This window comes from Prunus dulcis, chromosome 3 (assembly GCF_902201215.1).
Source record: "Prunus dulcis chromosome 3, ALMONDv2, whole genome shotgun sequence".
NCBI classification, from domain to species: Eukaryota; Viridiplantae; Streptophyta; class Magnoliopsida; order Rosales; family Rosaceae; genus Prunus; species Prunus dulcis.
In genome coordinates, this window is record NC_047652.1 from 18864778 (window position 1) to 18884891 (window position 20114).

The window sequence follows — 20114 nt, forward strand, 5'->3', positions numbered from 1 at the left end:
TTCCCTACCGTCGAGATTCTCTGAAGAAAAAAATCATGTATAGTATTATATGGTATTGGAGTGAAATTAATTTAAGGACATAAATGAAGTGGGAAAAGAAGATATTGAACCAATCATCTTGATTTAAATATGAGCAAAAAGCTAAAGTATGAAAGAGAACAAAATTTAAGGAGAATGATAAAACTTGTTGTCATCACCGTACATAATGTAGAGTTTTGTGGCCTTGGTCAAGTGTAGCGGCTACTTTTGAAATAAACTAGAATTTCTATCCTCCCATTGACCAGATTAGAGCATTCTTTCTCCTTGCACAGCAAGCAGATAAGCAAATGTGTCCTCTAATTTCTTACTTGGAGATGAAGTTTCTTTCGTGTTATTATTATTATAAATTAAGAGTAGAATAACTCCACATCCATCGTCATTATTTCAACAAAACAAAATGATTATTATCTACTACGAATCTTATCGAAAAACCAAGTTGTCAAACAATAATGTAGTGATTAATGTCATATTATGTCATTTACTTATATTTTGTAAGTTACTGCTAACTTATAATGTCTCAACGAACAATATTAGCATCAGTCGTGCATGTGTCCGTGACGCATAAAGCTTGAATTAGATTTTTATTTGACGTCGTCGACCCAATATGATCTTCACACATGACAGCCACATAAACCATACAACTTTTTCATACTCAATTGTTGAGTTATTTACCATATAACTTTGATTTCCAGATGACAAATACACTTTTTTTAACGCACAAAAAGGAAAAACACACATTCATCTTAGACTTCGGAGTTGGTGTGTGGGGTAAGCATTTGCTGCATTTTTTTCCATTGACTTGATATTCATCATGTTAGGCTAATTTTTTCAACTACGTAATAATTTGTTCAACTAATAAATAAGTGCAAATTTTACACGCGCACATATAGAAACAGTACATCAAAAGGCTGGTGGGATGCCTTATGCGTGGCCAGTTGGATCACTTACACTCTATGGACCACACCCACCTCCAGAACCCCACATCTCATTTCTTCTGCAATTAATCTGCAGTAAGATTAAGATTTCTACTTCCATTTCATGGTTAATTATATCTTTACGACATAATTAAAGGAATGTTTGAAAGTACTTTGAAAGGGGCTAAATGCCATTCTTGACAATCAGAAGCGCTTTTTAGAGAAGCACTACTTCCAAAGCACTTACAGTCTTCCAATAAAAGCGTTTCTAAAAAAAATACTTATAAACAGAAGTGCTTCATACAGAAACATTCACAAACGAGCCCTAAATTACAATTTAACTCTCTCTCTCTCTCTCTCTCTCAGATTTCGAAGGATGTAAATTGATTGTAATTTACAAACCCTGCTGCATTTGGTGCACCTGAGTTATGGAGGTTGTGGACCCTAATCAGTCAACATATATTCCATATCTGCACAAGGGCCATCCTCTTCTTAATTGTATGGTGGTTGTATGGAGTAATGGGTATTTACACCATTCAAATTTGGGTTCTAAAAACTCAACAGCCCAGCAGGTACTCAATTAGAGCAAGCAAGGCCATGCCAGTTTTTATATTATATGTGTACCTCAATTATTGGTCACTTTAATGTTACAGAGAGTGATGAGCAACTGGGGCTCATTCACCAAACTCAACCAAACCAGTGCTCTGGACATGCTCAATTTCCAACGGTGATCATGAGTATATATATATATGCTGTGACATTTTGCTAATGCTTCATATGAAGCCTTATTTTTGTTCTGGTGCAATTACCAAGAAAAACCCAGAAGTTAAATGAGATGGGCAATTGGATTCTTGGTTGTGAGGTGTGTGAAAGAGACTGCAGTCTGCAGTTTCAAAGATGGAAGAACTGTAAAGCCAAATGCTTCACATGCATCAGAGTCATGAAACCAATTGCTTCCTCTGCATCCATTTAAGTTCCCAAAATGCAAATATAAGATTGTTTATAGAGCTAAGGCCAGAGAAAGAAACAAAGATTATCTGATTATATATGTATAGAGGCAGAACAAGGCAAAAGAAAAAATTGTAATTAATCCTTTGTAGCGGTCTGTATGAACCTAATTCATAAGAAAATTACAAAAGCCTAGAAAGAAAAATAATAGTCAAACAAACACCTGACTATATGAGTCTAGATTCTAAACTCTTACATGGGTTTTCTTCAAAGCTCTTGAAAATCACCTTCTGTACAACATCTCTCTACAAATGGAGCTTCAAAATTCAAGCTCTATATATATATATATATATGGTCATCATATATGTAGTGTATTTTATATATATATATATATATATAGAAGTTCTCCAACTATATTTATGTTAAACGAATTGACTAGCAGATAGAGAAAAAAGATATCTTGAACCATATATATGTAATATAAATTAATTAAACAAGATAGCTAGCTAGATAGATATGTATTATCTGACATTGAAACTCTTCAGAAGATTGAGAGATCATCGCTTGTTGTGCAAAGGGTTTGATCCTGTGGGCACCCTTCGCTTCTCAGAGTTAAAGACTCTGGCCTGGCGGGTAGAAGGGGCACTAACAGATGGCCTGAAAACTTGCTGGCTTCTTGCAGATGCAGGGCTCGGGAAGCTTGTTCCAATGGCACGATTGTTCGTCGGAGCAAAGAGGAGGAGCAGAGTGAAAAGGAGGCAAAGTTGAAAGCGATTCATTTTGTGAGTTTGAAGAAGAAGAAGAAGAATGTGTGAGAGTGATGCAGAGATGAAAAGGCAAGGTGAAAAGCCTAGGTGGTCATTATATATATGGACATGTGGTTGGTCCATTTTTCATGTAGCTGTTGTTTTGTTTGATGTTTTTGTGCAAACAATTTGAAGTTTTTGTTAGAATACATGTAAGTGAAGCACACGCAGAACCTCCACCGTCCATCTGGTGATGATCAGGAACAATTATGGGATCCCTGTGTGCTACAAATGACGGTTGGGGGGCGGTGGTGGGGTTATAATTCAATTGGATGGCGACATATATTGAAGCCTACACAAACTTGTATGTGAAAATCTTGGGGGGTTTGCTGCCACTTTCAACTGTTGGATGGACCAAAATGTCTTCGCTGATTTCATATTGAAATTTAAAACTAAATATTCCTATTTAATACTTGAAAAATATACAAAAACTAACTAAAACACTATTGCGTGACGTATTAATTCATATGTGATATATTAGAGAATAAGTTTATATATTATAACTCGAGCATACCGTAGTTTATATTATTATACGAGAGTGTGATGATCATACTGAAGAATGTGACAAATTCAACTAAAAAGTCAGAGGTCCAATGCCGACTCTTTTGATTAATCTATGTTATGGCAGAATATGAGGTGCATACATGAAACCACGCGTCTATTATTACTTACTTAAATGTATCGCATCATTTACTAATGATCAACATAATTAACTACGTTTTATTTCTGATGAGATGAAATGTCTCTCGGGGAGGGTTCTGAAAGTTGACATTTTAGTGCTGCTTCAATGGAGAGACAACACGTGACCTTGACAATTTCCAATAAACAGTTCTCCCAATGGAAGCTTTCTGGAAGAATGATTTTTGGTCTCAAGACCATAAGGTTCGAGCCAAGCCAAGGCAATTAACTTTTTTTTTTTTTTTTTTTTTTTTTGTTTTTTTTTTTTTTTTTTTTTGTGTATTAGGTTATGTTTAGAGATATTTAGTGATATACCCATTTTTAGCACTAATATTATAAATAAACCCTACACAATTGAATTCCTATAAACAAACCCAAAAAAAACCCAAAAAATGATAGCTAGCCTTATTGAATTTAATATTAATTATTAAATTACTTTGATGCCCTATTGAGTGCTTTGGGTATTTTTATGAGATTTTGGGGTTGGGCTTGTTTTAAGAAATTGATGGCAGTTTTGTAATTTATAAGAAGTTAAAAGCTTTTTTGTTATGTTGTAAATGGGCTTTGGGTGTGTTTCTAAAGTCCATTTTATATAGGGTATTTTTATAATTTGGGCCCCCATATTGGGTATAATAGTGAATCTCCCTAATGTTTAAGCCAATTCTATATAAGTTTCAACCATAAGTAGGTCTTTTTTTCTTTTTTCAAGTTCGTAGAATATTCATGTCCCAAATCATGTAATTTTGAATGCTACATAACATTTATGTAATATAAAAACGAAAAAAGAAGAAATTACTTTTGTTTTAAAAATCTTTCCTATATTAAAAGAGACAATAATATACTAAACTTACACACAATATACGAATGTTAGTACTCAAACCCAAAACCAAGAGCAATTACTCCTACACTAGTGGGTGGCCAAAAAAAAGTCATAGTTAATCAACAACAAAATATGAACTTTTTAGGTGCACGGGCAGCAAAAGTTTTCTACTTTCCTAATCAAATTTCCTTTACCATAAGTTTGATATTTTGGTCCTCCTTAGCTAGCTAGACCTAGACCCAAAAATTCTAATCCCATTCCCATTCCTTTTTCAGGCAAGATTTCTCATAAGGAACTAAAAATACATGCTTTCAATGGCCCTTGAAGCAGATCCAAGACCTATAGGAATGAGTCAACCATAATTATAACAAGGAAAAAAAAAAGAACATTTGACCTTGAGAAATCTGCATGATTATTTTTATTTGATGAAATCTTTGAATAATAAATCAAAGATGGATCGATCGATCAACACCTAACAATAAAGAGGCAAATCTAAAAATTCATCATCATAACTACAGAAACATGATGGAAGTTTAATAAGAGACTACGAAAGCAGGGAGGAGGTCAAGGCATGACTTTTTCCAGCTTGTACGGCATTCAGATTTGAGGTGAATTTATATATATTTTTTTTCAAACCTAACCCTATTATATAAATAATATGGGTATGGGTGGTAGCACAGATTTTCCGGGGGTCCGCCCACATAGGTTTTCCCTTTCAAAGTTGTGTTCATTAGCAAAATATATTTAGATTATTGACAGCAGCACCGACTTTATTTTTTATTTATTTTTTATTTTTCTGAGACAACACCATACATATACTGTATACATTAATGTGATGATGATCGCATGCATTGATGATGCATAGACTTTACTTCTCACAATCTTGGCCGTTTAAATTTTGCATGGTGCAGCCACCTGCTCTCTGATAAATCATTCAATACTCCTCTTGTTTTTGGTCGAAATCATTCAATACTCTCTCCTCTATCTCTCTCCTTGATGAATTCGACATCATTTTGTTTTTCTATTTTTTATTTTTATGTTTACAAATCACTCACTTCTAAACAATGTAAGCTTAGAAGTGAGCTACCAGATCGGCTATGTACCCTCCTCTCTCTTAAAAAATACTATACAATCGTTTTCATTTTGAGAGGGAGGAAGTCACCGTTCTTTCTCTTCTCTCCCCTTCTTCCTCATTTCTCTAATTTTCAGAGATAAAAAGTTTTTCCTATTTGTTTTTATTTTTTTGTAATGATTTTCCTCCACTCATCACAGGCGGATGCTTTTCGACGTCGAATCTCTACCTACGTTTCGGTGTCAGATCTTTACCACCGTCCTTTTTGTGGTTTATGTTTGGAATAAGTCGCAAAGTTTTATTTGTTTTGTTATGACTTGGTTTTTTCAAACTTCATCTTCTTTTTTTTTTTTTTTTGATTTTGCACTCTTAGTTAAGATGTCTATGCTAGAGTTTCTTCGATCTTGTGTGATCATTAGTGGAGGAGCCCTATATTGTCTTAATTTTGATGTTAGATCATTCCGTTATTATAATGACAATTTGTAGCTGGTTTATATTGACCATTTGTGAACTTTTTAAGCTAAATTATAAATGCAATTCTAGAATTTCTCAACCAAAAAAAAATAAAAAAATCACTCACCTCAATTTATTGTCACCTATCATTTTCAGTGTATGCTTAGAGGCGAATTTATTAATTACCATGAAATGGACCGCTGAATTTTATTATTATGTAATTAAGGCAAAACCCAATATATAACCCCCTTGAGGTTTTGCCGTCAAAGAATTTGCTCAGCTGCATATAATGTTTTTTATATATTATAAATTTATACAAAAGTAATAGAATTTGGACAAGATACAAGGGCCACACACCCACAAGAGAATATATATTGTCATCAACATTCATGTGAGTCGAATCTAAGACCTCATTCATCTAAATAGATACAAATTCCTAAACTAAAGGTTAGTCAGCAGGTGTATATAATGTTTATTTTAAATAATTTTGATGCTTGCCCAGATGAAATATTTTCACCTTTTTTTTCATTTGTTTCCAAAAAGATGTCAAAAAAATCCGAATGCTTATAATTCCGGAGTACTCAATCAAACTATTCATGAAAACAATATAGTAACGCACATATCTCAGTCAGGCTGTCACCAACCACCCAGAAACCCGACCACCGGTTTCACATCACATCCACCATCTCAAGAACTTTTCCCCAGTTCATATTGAAAACTAGCAATGAATTTGATGGAATTGAATAATTAGTGGAAACTTTGATATGAAATCAAGGACGAAGAAAAAAGTGATGATTTTGGCCTAATGAGCATCAAAAATTCCCAATGAGGCATCAAAACTTCGACGGCCCCTCCATTTATGCAACCCACTAAACTAACAACTATATCATTGCAATTTCCCACCAACTTGATTGGAACAAATTAAGGTGATGGGTTCTTCTAATCCTAATTGCTAATCACGATGGGCCAAAAATACACACACAAAAACTCAAGTAAGGAATGCATGTTATCCAATTGTCCAAGATTCTCTTTCTTAAATTTGAAATGTCACTACACATGGCCTACTAGTGTAGTGGTATGGAGTAATTGCTTTCTCAGTCAAAGTTTCGGATTCGAATCCTAACATTCGTGTTGTGTGTGCGAATTTAGGATATTATCGTCCCTTTTAATAGGAAATGTCTTTAAAATTAAAAATTAAAATTAAATGTCACAAAAAAATAACGTGGGACTCACAAATGTTTGTGGCCTTCAAACTCAACGATGTAATTAGGAGCATAAGCATAAAACAAAAGGAATTTCTTGACCAAAAAGAGGAAGAAGAAAAGGAAATGTAGTGTTTATATGTTATTTTAAGTGAGGTTGGGTTTTTAAGGGGGTGGTGGGGGTGTGGCATCAAATCTAGCACTGAGAAATATGGAAAAAGTCGAGATGTTGTTGTGCAATAAGGTTGGGTATGGCATCAAATCCGAGAGACTATAAAGGCATCTTTTACTAATTTTGTCTCAAAGTCAAATTCACTCGAGTGACTTTGTCCCTCCCTTATTAATTTTGTCTCAAAGTCAGAATCACTTCCAATATGAATGCCATAGAGACAGACCACCACAATGGGTCAACCCACTTCCACCACCTTTTCTCTTTTCTTAAGTTTTTTTAAAAAATTTCGGGTTGCTAATACATGGATAATCTATTATGATATCATGTTAGAGTGTGAACTTTCATTATTCGATGTGAGAAATTCTCAACATGTTATATTCGGTAGCACGTTATATTCGGTAGTTTTCCCTTTTGCGTTAGTTATACATATTCGGTTTTAGTACTGGTCCAACCCATCTCATCAGAACACATCGATTATATATATTTCTATTTGGGCCTAGTTTTTACATAGCCAGAGCTAAAGTCAAATTGGGCCAAAGCTATAGCCGGGGGTTTAATATCCGGGCCACTTGGAAGAAAAATCCACCAAATTTTCAAACTCACCCTTGGGTTGGAGCCCATGTTGCTTTTTTCAGATCCGAGTCCATAAGTAGTCTGGGTTTGGACCGTTAAAAGTGGAAATTTACTAATTTACTATAACAACCATAACAAATGAGCAGCCTGTACGGCCCATTTGGCTTGATTGAGATACTCGTTTCGTCAACAGTGTGGCTCCACGGGTCAACGGCCACACCAGTCATGGAAGGGCTATTTGTGTTTGGCTCACTCACTCACCCCATGCCACTTTGAGCCGAGCTGAGCCAAGCCAAATTTGTCTATTCTGTGAAAGTAGTTCAACTACAAAACACACACATTAATATCCACCAATCCACCAATCTCCCAGCTGTCACACATCCATCTCACAAACGAATTGTCCATCTCACATCAAACAAAATGAAATTTCAATCACAACATTTCTTGGAAAATATTCTTAAGAAACAAATCAAAAAGTTGTAAGGTCATCTCTAACCCATGATGTCAAAACCTAAAATTTCACTTTTAGTCGAGAAAAACTCCTCCAATCTGAGGCCATCTCTGGTGGAGTCCACATGCAAGGAGGGCCTGCAGCTGCTATGTGCAAATGCTGTTGTGCCAGGTGTTGTGCACTGGTGTTGTGCACTGGTGTCGCATCGTTTTTTTTTAGTTTCAACAGTAACTCAAATCAACAATCCAAATTAAAACTAAATTATTTTAATGGTAAAAAAAAAATTCCAATGGTTGACTTTTAAATTCAACGGTCAAAATAATATTTTAAATTAATCTAAATCATATCCAACCCCAAACTCACTCTAAACGTTATAAATACCCACATATTTATAAAATAAAATTATATTCATGGAATTTCAATTTTTTTAGATTAAATTGTTCAAAAAATTAAATTATAAACATGTTTAAAAATATTAAATGAAGAAAAGTTATCCGTGATTTTTTTTTATTTTTTTATACATAAATCGTTTTTAAACAATTTAATAAAATTATGGACTTCAAATTTGAGTATGATGAGTTAAGGGGAAAAACGGTTTAAATTCAGGCAAAATCCAAATAATTACTTTAAAATTTGGGTTTACAAGTAAATGGGTTTGAGAAAGCCTAAATAGAGACTAGCTGAGAGAGAAATGTGGCTGAGTTGATGCGTATGACCTGAGTGGAGCCCATTGCCTACAATTTTTGTGGTTGAAAAAAATTAATTTGTAGGCGCTGGCCTCTACTCAAGTCAGGCGCATCGCGTGGGCTGCATTTCCCTCTCAGCCTAGCGCCTACAATTGTTGGCCACTCAAGTGGAAATTCGTGGGACGCGTGGCAGCTCCCTATAAAGGAGTCGTTGAGATCGAACAGCTCCTTTTGAATGAAGATTTTTTTTTGGACTTCATATAGGAATGTTGAAAAATAGCTTTGGGGTTGCAATTTGTCTCTCTTCCTCAGTGAAACATGAACTTGTGAAAATAGCTTCTGCCTCCCGTACGAAACAATCAAATGTTATGTTTTATCTCATTTTCTTTCTTGCCAATATAGATTATTTTCTATACCTATGGGAAATTTCTAAGCTCTCTAGTGTGGCTAAGTGTCTCCTTATAACTCCGGTAAGGCTTGGGGGAGGAAGCTCCCATTGTGCCTCTCAAGATGGGCTATTTAAGGTGGCCTGCCTTGGTCATCAGCGCGGTTGCTCTCCTTGACGTATCTCATGGTCTGGAGTGGGCCATGGGTACTGGTCCGTGGGGTGGAGGAAACTGGTCGCGGTCACAGCACAGGCCGAGTGGGCCAGGTGCCCGAAACTAGAATCCGCCGGGTTATAGGGCGAAAAAAGTGCAAGTGTGTGCAGGTCAAGCTCATTGAATTGGGTCTTTGTTTGGAAATAGCCATGGACGCATTGGAGTCTTTTCTATCCCTAGTAGAGTCACCACTGTGGGCACCCACACTTTCATCAGTGATGTGGAGAGATGAAAGGTTCAAGGAAGTCGACGGGTGATCCTTCGAAAGAATAAGTACAGATTGGGATGGGGGTCGGTATTTCCTGGGTTTGGTTTGATGGTTCTTGTTTTTGTTTTTACTTTTTTTAAAATAAATATATATGGTTTTAATATGTTTAATTAATTTAAAAATAAAGAAATTTTTTATTAATTTTTTCCACATCAGCAAAAAAAGCCACACGGGAAGGCTACATCATCATTTAACAAATTGACTAACGGTCTAACTAACGGAGTGACTAATTTGTATGTTTTTCGTAAGTTCAGGTACCCACGTGCAAAAGTGGTATTGACTTGGAGACTAATGGTATCATATTTAAGAGGGCATTGACATTAACTTACATACTAATGATCTCAAATTCGAACTTTGATGACACATTGACATTGTGTGTAGAAACCAAAGTTCAATATTTAGGAAGCCCATAAGCTGAAACTTTTATCATTTTTCCTTATTATCTCATTCTATATAGTATAGACATAGAAGTGGGATGGAAAAAAAAATTGGAGAGGGGGGGAGTTCCGATAGAATCAAGTTATGTTTGACGGACTTTGGTGGTGACTAGTGGGAAGGGACACTATTAGGACCTGCGTTCCCAATTGTCTCATCCATACCTTCAAAAGGGATAAAAAAGATGCAATCACTTTTTCACTGAGAGGAAACAATGAGATGTTCTTGCTTTCTTGTGATAAACTAACATAATAACTGATGAGGAATGCAAACAAAAGAACTACTTAATGGTACGACGAGAAAGCAGACCTCTGCATGACTTAAAAGGTCATCAATCTCTTCAGCACCTTGCATCCAGTAGCTGGAATTTAATTCGGGTGTTCATGCAACCTTTCTCTTATTATGGATCTTGATGGATCGCTTAATTAAAACGAGCAATGAATATAGCTTCTTACAGAATTCACTAAACTGGAATAGAACCATCCGGACAACGTTTGTACTGGTTTTCCGTGATCATGAACACACGTTTATTGGCTGCGTTTAGTAGACTGCAGGGGAAAAGAAAAAGAAAAAGAAAATTTCCCAGTAATGTGCTTCATATTAAGAAATATAGTTTTAACATTTTATATAATTTATGTGATTAATAATAAAAATTAAAAGTACAGTGGTAATCATAAGTTGACCTTAAAAACTGCAAGATCTATAATGTATTGAGAATTCCGTAATAAACAAGACGGCCCAGAATGTCGTAGGAAGCTCTTGTTGGACAGCCGTCGCAGTAAACTGGGGGAAATGTTCCCTACCGTCGCTGACTGAGTCACTCTCTCCAGAAACAATCATCAGGCGATCACAGACGCTAAGGACGACAACGAAACACTAATTATTCCAGAATTTATTAATTTATTAATTTATTTAAAAATTAACTATCAGTCAACGGTCCAGCCGGCCCCCACCCCCCCAAAACTAAAAGTCATTCATCTTTCTCTCTGTTCCTGTTCAACTTCGATCCGAAACCAGAAACCCAGTTCTCGAATTTGGTTTTCTGTGACTTGGGTTTTGTTTTTTTTGGATCGACCAGATGAGATTTCGACATGGGTTGGTGTTCTTGGTGCTCCTCTCTCTTTGTTTCACAGTGAAATCCCAGTGCATCAGAAGCTGCGATTTGGCTTTAGCTTCTTACTTCGTATGGCCGGGCAGCAATCTCTCATTCATCGCCAGGGTTATGGAGACGAGCGGTATCGATAGCTACAACAAAGACGTGGTGCCCAACAGAGACAGTCTTTTAGCTGGTACAAGGATCAATATTCCTTTCTCATGTGAATGTGTAAATGGTAACTTTCTTGGCTATATGTTCGAGTACGATGTCAATTCAGGGGACACGTACCACACGGTTGCGGAGACTTACTTTTCGAATTTGACGACGGTTGAGGCCATGGAATGGTTCAATAGCTATTCTCCAACTAAGATACCCGATTCCCACGAATTAAACGTGTCTGTGAATTGTTCATGCGGGAATAGCGCGGTTTCTGAGGACTATGGTCTGTTTATCACGTACCCACTTCGGCCAGGGGAGACTTTGACTTCGATTGCGCAGAATGTGCAGCTGGATGAGACTTTGTTGCAGAGGTATAACCCTGGTGTGAATTTTAGCCAAGGGAGTGGTTTCGTGCATATTCCAGGCAAAGGTACGAGTTTTTGTTCTCGACGAGAAAGGCTCTCGCTTGTGTTTTGAACTGTAGTGTGATTTTTGGGGTGGACTTAAGAAATATAGTGTGATTTTTACAGAGTTTTTCAGGTTACCGGTACAAACCAGATATTTTCTTTGTTCCCCTCTTTGAATAATGTTTGGTAAAGTGCTTGTTGGTATCTTGGCTGATGTGTTGAACTGGTCAAGATTACAATAAAACAATGACTGTCTTGTTGTAAGATAGTCATTAGTGGCAAGGTTTTTAGCTTAATTATCATCCTCTTTGTATCATTAATCCATTATCCATGATTCATTGATGCATGTGTCAAAATGCTAGCGAAAACATAAAGTTTTTTCAGGGTGGCCCGTGGCCCAAATGGTAATAAATAGAGTGTCACGAATAGTTAATTGCATTACTCCAATTTTAATATAGTGTTGTAGAGGGCAAAAATACCAACTTCCCTCGCATAAGTTCTTGTTTCTTTTTTATCTTGCAGATCCAAATGGAAGCTATCCGCCTCTGAAGTCAAGGTAGCTTCAACACCTCAACATGTTAACTGAAAATTGTTAATATTTCTGCGTTTGATCTTTTTATCCATTTTGCAGCTCAAAAGGTATGGTCTTCTTCAAAAATTGGTTTCATGTTCATATGCCAACGTGCGAGGGTTTGGTCAGAAAGGTCAATGCTACTTGGAGCTCATATTTTTATTTTGTATAAGTAGGACTAGCAGGTGGAGCCATTGCTGGCATAATTGTGGCAGCAATTGCTGGAGTTCTGTTGTTGGCTGTTGGTGCATGTTTTGGATTTCACCGAAAGAACTGGCGTTGTATGTTACCTACTCCTCTCCTTGTATATTTTCTCGAGATATTTGTGAATGGAAGTGTCCTTCAAAGATCTTTTTGGCTTCATCAAGTATCTTTTTCAACTTTGACTCTATGCAGAAACACCAGTTAGAGTAGCATTCATTTAGTCTTGTTAGTGGTTCATTTTCTGTTGAACAAATGGGAAACTTTTCTTTGTCTAATATCAACACCACTGACCTATATCTATTAAGTATTGTGCTAATTTGCTCTTGGAACTGAAAATTCATTTTATTTTTACTAGTTGTTGCCCTCATACGCTCCATGGTTTTGGCACCAAATGGATATTGGACATGACGGTTGATTTTTTCTTTTTGGGATTACCACAGATAAGCCTGAAGAATCAAATGGTGCTGCTGGTGTCTTAACAGGCATTAACGTGCACAAATCAGTGGAGTACTCATATGAAGAACTTGCCAGGGCTACTGATAACTTCAGTCTGGCTAATAAGATTGGACAAGGAGGTTTCGGAGCTGTTTACTATGCAGAGCTGAGAGGCGAGGTTTGTCTCCTTTTATAATTTCGAGTATCATACGTGGATCGTAAAAGAGAATTTTCTCAAGTTGGATGGTGTTTTTCTCATTTAGTTGGATAGAGGGAAGGGAAGGGAAACCTTTATATACTCTGCTCTGAATTTTCTAGTCAATGTAATTTTATTGACATCAATGTACAATGATAAAACCATCGTGCAATTCATCAATTCCACTCTCTTCGCCTACTTTTCTAAATTATGATCTGTAGACCATGTTTTGTTTATGTTGTAATTTTTTATTTCACTCTCTCTTTGCAGAAAGCTGCAATCAAGAAGATGGATACGCAAGCAGCAAAAGAATTTCTTGCCGAATTACGTGTTTTGACTCGTGTACATCATTCTAATCTGGTAATGACCTTATCCTTCTAAAAAATGACAATGTACATGAATCTTGCAAAATAATTACGAAGTAATTGATGTTTCCTTTTCATTAGCAATTTTAATCCACATATTTGCTTAGCATATTTTTGAAAGAATTGCTGGAATTAACTTGAACAAATTTTGTATGTGTCTATTTTTGATATATTTTAAAAAGAATCTCCTATAGTCCTTTTATTTCCAAGCTCCCAATATAAGTTGAATTCCACATCACATCATAACAACTTAAGATCATCTCCAGCCATGGGCTGTATCCCAAATATAGCCCTAAAACAATGCAAAACCCATCTCCAGCCATAGACTAAACAAAATTTTGGCCAAATTTGGAGGGCCACATTTAGCCCAGCTTTGGCCAAGGCCAAATTTTTTGTGGGCCTCATGCATGTGCTTTTGAAGAAGATAAATTATAAAGTGTGGGCAAGAGCACGAATCATCTCGTGCAAATGCATATCCAACAGCCAACAATAAAAGCGATGATGTCATCGATATATTTTTAAAAGCCTTTTTAAATGTTTTCAATTCGTGTTGTTTATAAAAAAATTTATAAAACTTTATTGGTCATGACCATTGGACGTCAGACCATTTAAACCCAACCATTTTTATTTTAATGTGGTCACCTTTTTAAATGTTTTCAATTCGTAAAAAAAATTATAAAAAATTACTGGTCATGACCGTCGGAGGTCAGACCATTGAAACTCATCCTTTTTCTTTCTTTTTTTCTTTTTAATAAATGTGGTTACCTTTTTAAATGTTTTCAAATGTTGTTTAAACAAAATTATAAAAAATTATTGGCCATGGAATATTGTCTCTAAATAGTAGTTTAATTAAGTTAAACAATACATAGTTGTGGAATATATGAGTGTTATACCATAGTTTTTCTCAAAATAATAAAATATGAAGGACCCTAAAATATAGTCTTGCATGGCTGAAGATGGAAAAATTTAGCCATGCACTATTCTTTAAAAGATTAATATTTTGGAGGGCTAAATATTTAGCCTTGGACTATATTTAGCCCTATGACTAGAGATGGCCTAAGTACTTGTAGCCGTTGCATAACGGATCTCTAAGACGTGTTATTTTTTTTCTAATCTTCTACACAATCAATGTAGGTGCGCTTGATTGGTTATTGCGTTGAGGGCTCTCTTTTCCTAGTCTATGAATACATTGAGAATGGAAACTTAAGCCAACATCTGCGTGGTTCAGGTTAGGCTGTGCATGATGGGGATTGAAGTGCTTCTGTATGCAGGAGAAGGGTAATAATACCGTTTACTTTTTTTTCCAGGGAGAGACCCGCTACCATGGTCTAAAAGAGTGCAGATTGCCCTGGATTCAGCAAGAGGTCTTGAATACCTTCATGAGCATACCGATGCTGTTTATATCCACCGGGATATAAAATCAGCCAATATATTGATAGACAAGAATTTCCATGCCAAGGTTACGTTAGTGTCTCTATTTCCATTACGAACTTTTCAAAGCCTGTTCACATTGTCGCAATGAGGTTTCCTCTTTTATTTCAGGTTGCAGATTTTGGATTAGCTAAACTGATTGAGGTTGGAAGTAAATCACTCCCCACACGTTTGCGGGAACATTTGGATACATGCCGCCAGAGTAAGAGATTTTTTCTAATTTTCTGTCACATTATTTGCTACATCTCTAGCAAATTTTTAGAAAGAACAGATTGCCTTTGTTGCATTTTGGGGGAACCAAATCTGCTGGAAGGAGCCATTCTGATTCTTTTTCCTGCCATCATCCCAACCTGTAAGCCGATGGCTGAAGGGGTCTAAATGTTGTGCACTTTTTTTGTAGAAATATCTAAATTCACATAAATATCCAGAGTGATCGTCTGGGACTGAGTGCTACTTTGTCGATTGTCATTAGAGGTCTTTAGTTTGCCCCTTCCAGCTTTTGTCAGAGATAGGTCTTTAGGTGCTGCGATATTTATTTACATCTGGGAGAATCCTGCTGGAATAGTAGGAAGGGTTCTGTTCTTCCTGCCCAATTCGTTTCCCTTACAAGTGGGTATTTTGATGTGGTTCCTATTCGATGTTATGCGGTAAGCTCATGCAGTAAACTCCTCTTAAGAGGAGCGAAAAGGAAAACTTAAAGTTCTGCTATAGTCTCTGTAAATATGGGTTTAACTCCTAACATGCTTGCGTACAGATATGCTCGATGTGGCGGAGTTTCTACGAAAGTAGATGTTTATGCTTTCGGAGTTGTCATTTATGAATTGATCTCTGCCAAGGAAGCTGTTGTAAGGGCAGATAGTTCTGGCTCTGAACCAAGAGGCCTTGTTTATTTGGTTAGTTTCCTTGCCATCTCTTTAGCTCTTATCAAGTTTATGTTGGGTTTCTATCTGGCAATGCACGAAAGCACATTAGCATACTTTTACTGTAATTTTTCTTTTTACAGTTCGATGAGGTCCTCAATCAACCTGATCCTAAAGACCTCTGGAAATTGGTTGACCCTGGTCTTGGAGACAACTATCCACTTGACTCAGTGCGCAAGGTGAAATAATTTCTTAGAAGAACAAAACATTATAATTTGTCTCTAGATATTAGTGTAAAAATAGTTACGGTGATTTTGTGGTGCAGATGGCTCAACTTGCCAAAGCATGTACGCATGAGAACAAAGAATTGCGTCCAAGTATGCAATCTATTGTGGTCGCCTTGATGACTCTCTCATCCTCAACTGAGGATTGGGATGTTGGATCCTTATATGAAAATCAAGCGTCAATCTGATGTCTGGAAGTCAGAATCTACAAGTGCATTGTTGTGTTTAGCATTAGGAAGTTTCTTTTATCGTGAACATACCCAATATGAGATATTGATGTAGGATAGATTTAGGTCGATTAGCAGAAGCAAAAACAAGGAAAAAACAGAAAATAGATGGATAAAGATGCCTTGGCTTCACACCAAAATTCCAATCACTGGAAAAGAAACTTTAACTCAATAACTCAACACTCATATCTGTCAGACCCAAAAAAAAAAAAAAAAATCTCCATAATGAATTACATGTGAGGGGGTATTTATAACAAACTTATAGTGTGTGTGAGAAATCTCCTTCCTCCTTCCTTGTAGTGTAGTAGAGTATCACCGTATTTTTTCTTAAAGTTACCTTAAAAACAGCAAGGTCCGTAATTGTACGGCAATGTTAGTGTGAATTCTTTAATAAACAACAAGGACGAGAATGTCGTAGGAAGCTCTTAGTGAGAATTCTACACACTATATAAAACCGAAACAGCATCGGACTATGTGTAAGTTTCGATTTCGGTTCTAATTCAAGGGGAAAATTGGACCGAATTGAATTGAGCCCAGCCCAACAGGTAAGCAATGCATGTTGTCCACTTGTCATGTTCTTAATTCTCTTCCTTAAAATATGAAATGTCAAAAGCATTTATAATTGCCTCTCAGACAAAATAACGTAAGAGCGGTGGCGGATATAAGAATTTCCTTTCGGGAGTCAACGTGTAAAAGTTTTCAAAAAAAATTTATACAAAATAGACCCACAAAAATGAAATGATAATATTATAATTTATAATTAATAGAAAAAACCACATTACAAACTACAATTGTCCACAATAGTTTTCATATTCTAAAAACGTAGCATTATAGTTTTATTATCAATACAAACAAACAAATCTTTCTCAATATAAACAAGTAAGCTATGACTCAACTATTGATCTCCCATTCGATTGCGAAGTAGACATTTCTCAATATTCATAGCAGAAAATGCTCTCTCCATCGAAGCAGTTGCAACCAGTAAAGTTAAGGCTAATGTCACAAGCAAATAGACATATAATTAAATGTTCTATGCAACATTTTCTCCACCATTTTTCTTGCAAGGCTACTGATTTTGCAATTGAGAAAAATTGCTCCTTGTACTCATATGATGAATATAAATATCAAGTTGATCTTCAAGTGTCAAGAAGTCTAGGGAAGAAAATTCAGCAAAACGAAGTAGCTTTTGTGGAAATATGTGATCCTTAGGCTGACATATGGATCACACATTTTAGCAAAGAAGTTGCAAATTGCACATTATTTCAGCAGAGATCACACATTTGAAACGACTTTCAAAGATTAAGTACTTTTATGTAATTAACCCCTTGTTGTACATGTTTATGGCCTTCAAACTCAACAGTATGTAATTAGGGTTTGGTTGCATAAGCACGGAACAAAAGGAATTTCTTGACCAAAAATAGGAAGAACAAAAGGAAATGTAGTGTTTATATGTTATTTTAAGTGAGGTTTTTATGGGGGTGTTGTGGCGTCAAATTTAGCACTGAGAAAATATGGAAGATGTTGTTGTGTAATAAGGTTGGGTATGGCATCAAATCCAAGAGACTATAAAGGCATCTTTTACTAATTTTGTCTCAAAGTCAAATTCACTTGAGTGACTTTGTCCCTCCCTTATAATAATAATACTAATACTTTCTTCCAATATGAATGCCATAGAAACCACGACAAAGGGAACCCACTTCCACCACCTTTTCTGATTTCTTAATTTTTTAAATAAAATATAGCTCAGGTTTAGGGCCTGTTAATCAGTAGTCAACCAGTTTACAAATCCTCTGCTGTAGGTTTAGGACACTAGCTGGATCCAGGAGATTTTTCGTTTCATAAAAATGGTGAGAAAGGGTAAAACATTTAGTTCCCATATATAAAATAAGGTCAATCTTATTTTCATATAATGGCAGACACTACTAGCCACTGCATTACCAACATCTATTTCATAGTTTCTCAATGGGTGCTAGCATATCTTAAGTGAAATGATAACTTTCCGAGCTTCTATTATATGGATAATCTATTATGATATCATGTTACCAACATCTATTTTCATAGTTTCTCAATGGGTGCCAGCATATCTTAAGTGAAAGGATAACTTTCCGAGCTGCTATTACATGGATAATCTATTATGATATCATATTAGAACGTGAGCTTCCATTATTCGATATGAGATATTCTCAATATGTTATATTCAGTTCTAATATTGATCCAACCCATTGCATCATGACGCATCGATTATATATATTCAATAATTTCTATACGAAGCAGTTTGCATGGAAATAATGAGTCAAATGCAAGTTTCACTGAGAAAGTAACATACAGACAGACAAAAGAAGAAGGAAAAAAAAATAAAATAATCTCATTGAGGCACAATTTGGCGGTAAAAAATCCACCAAATTTTCAAACTCACTATTGGGTCTGAGACTCCGAGCCGATGTTGCTTTTCGGATCTGGGCCCATAAGCAGTCCCTTTGGACATAACAAATGAGCAGCCTGTTCGGCCTATTTGACTTGATTGAAATTCTAATTTTCGTTTCGTTATCGATTTATCAGGATGGGTCAACGGTCGACGATCAACGTGGACGCCGGTCTTGGAAAGGCAATTTGCGTTTGGCTCACTTGAGCCGAGCCGAGCCAAATTTGACTATTCTGCTGCTGTACAACTAGTACGACTAGTTCAACTACCAACAACACCCACATTATCCACCAACTGTTCCGCTGATATTTCACTTAGCAAAAACTGTAAGTATGAATTCTTACATTCCAATCAATAACAATATAATAAATTGTAATTTTTAGTACGTTTGGAAAAACTCCTAAACACTTTTTAAAATAATATTATCTTTGTTTATGTAGTGTAATATTTATGTGCATTATTACTTGGTAAATACCAAATTTGTTACTTGAAGATTGGTAGCAAATGAACAAATTGTGCAGGCGGAGTTGATTGGTAGGCTGGACCCTTTCTGGTACAACTGTCTCATGACTAGGTTGCGGGTCTAGTTTGCCCACAAATTATTATTATGTTTGAAGCCTAGTCTTCACTGGTGGGCTCCTAAAATTGACCTCCAGCCACAGAGCGCCTCTCAAATTTGACAATACGGCATGAACCCCACAATTTTTTAACCTATGGTCCTCCTCAACCCAAAATCTCAACAAATAAGGTGCTCAAAACTTTAACCAGAGGTCACTCTTAGGACCCATTTCAGTATTTGAGTTGCATACGCAATTTAACTATGTATATTTAAATACAATTTGTGGCTGAAAGTTGTATATTGTAGTTATTTTAAGGTAATGTTAAATGAATTTTAAAATTAATTTGAGCATATTTATTATCAAATTATTTATTGAATTATTAATTTATTCTAATATAAAATGATTAAAAAGAAAATATTGTATTTTGAAATAAATATAATTTTAATAAATACATTCTACTCACCATATTCAAAAACCTTATTAATGCTTCAACAATTTGTTTCATCGTTATTTAGTAATTCATTGATGCAAACAAGTCGCATGAATGCTTCAAACATGTCGAGGGAGTCGTCAAATGAAGTATTAACTTTAGTGGATAGATTGATAATTTTGAATATTCATTGGCATCTCAGATTAACAAACTGTTTATTTCTAGAAAGACTTCATCTTTTTCAATGGTGAAAAGGGTTGATCTGACTAAATCTGATTAGTTTAGTTAGAGTTGGGTCAAATTTGGAAAGAAATTGTTTGCACTTATAGAATCTGTAGACAGTTTTGATTA

At 35.8% G+C, this 20114-nt stretch overlaps 1 pseudogene; it reads left to right on the forward strand.

Moving 5' to 3' along the window:
* Positions 1-11116: 11116 nt before the first annotated feature.
* LOC117620790 lies at positions 11117-16609 on the forward strand (annotated as a pseudogene).
* Positions 16610-20114: the final 3505 nt, after the last annotated feature.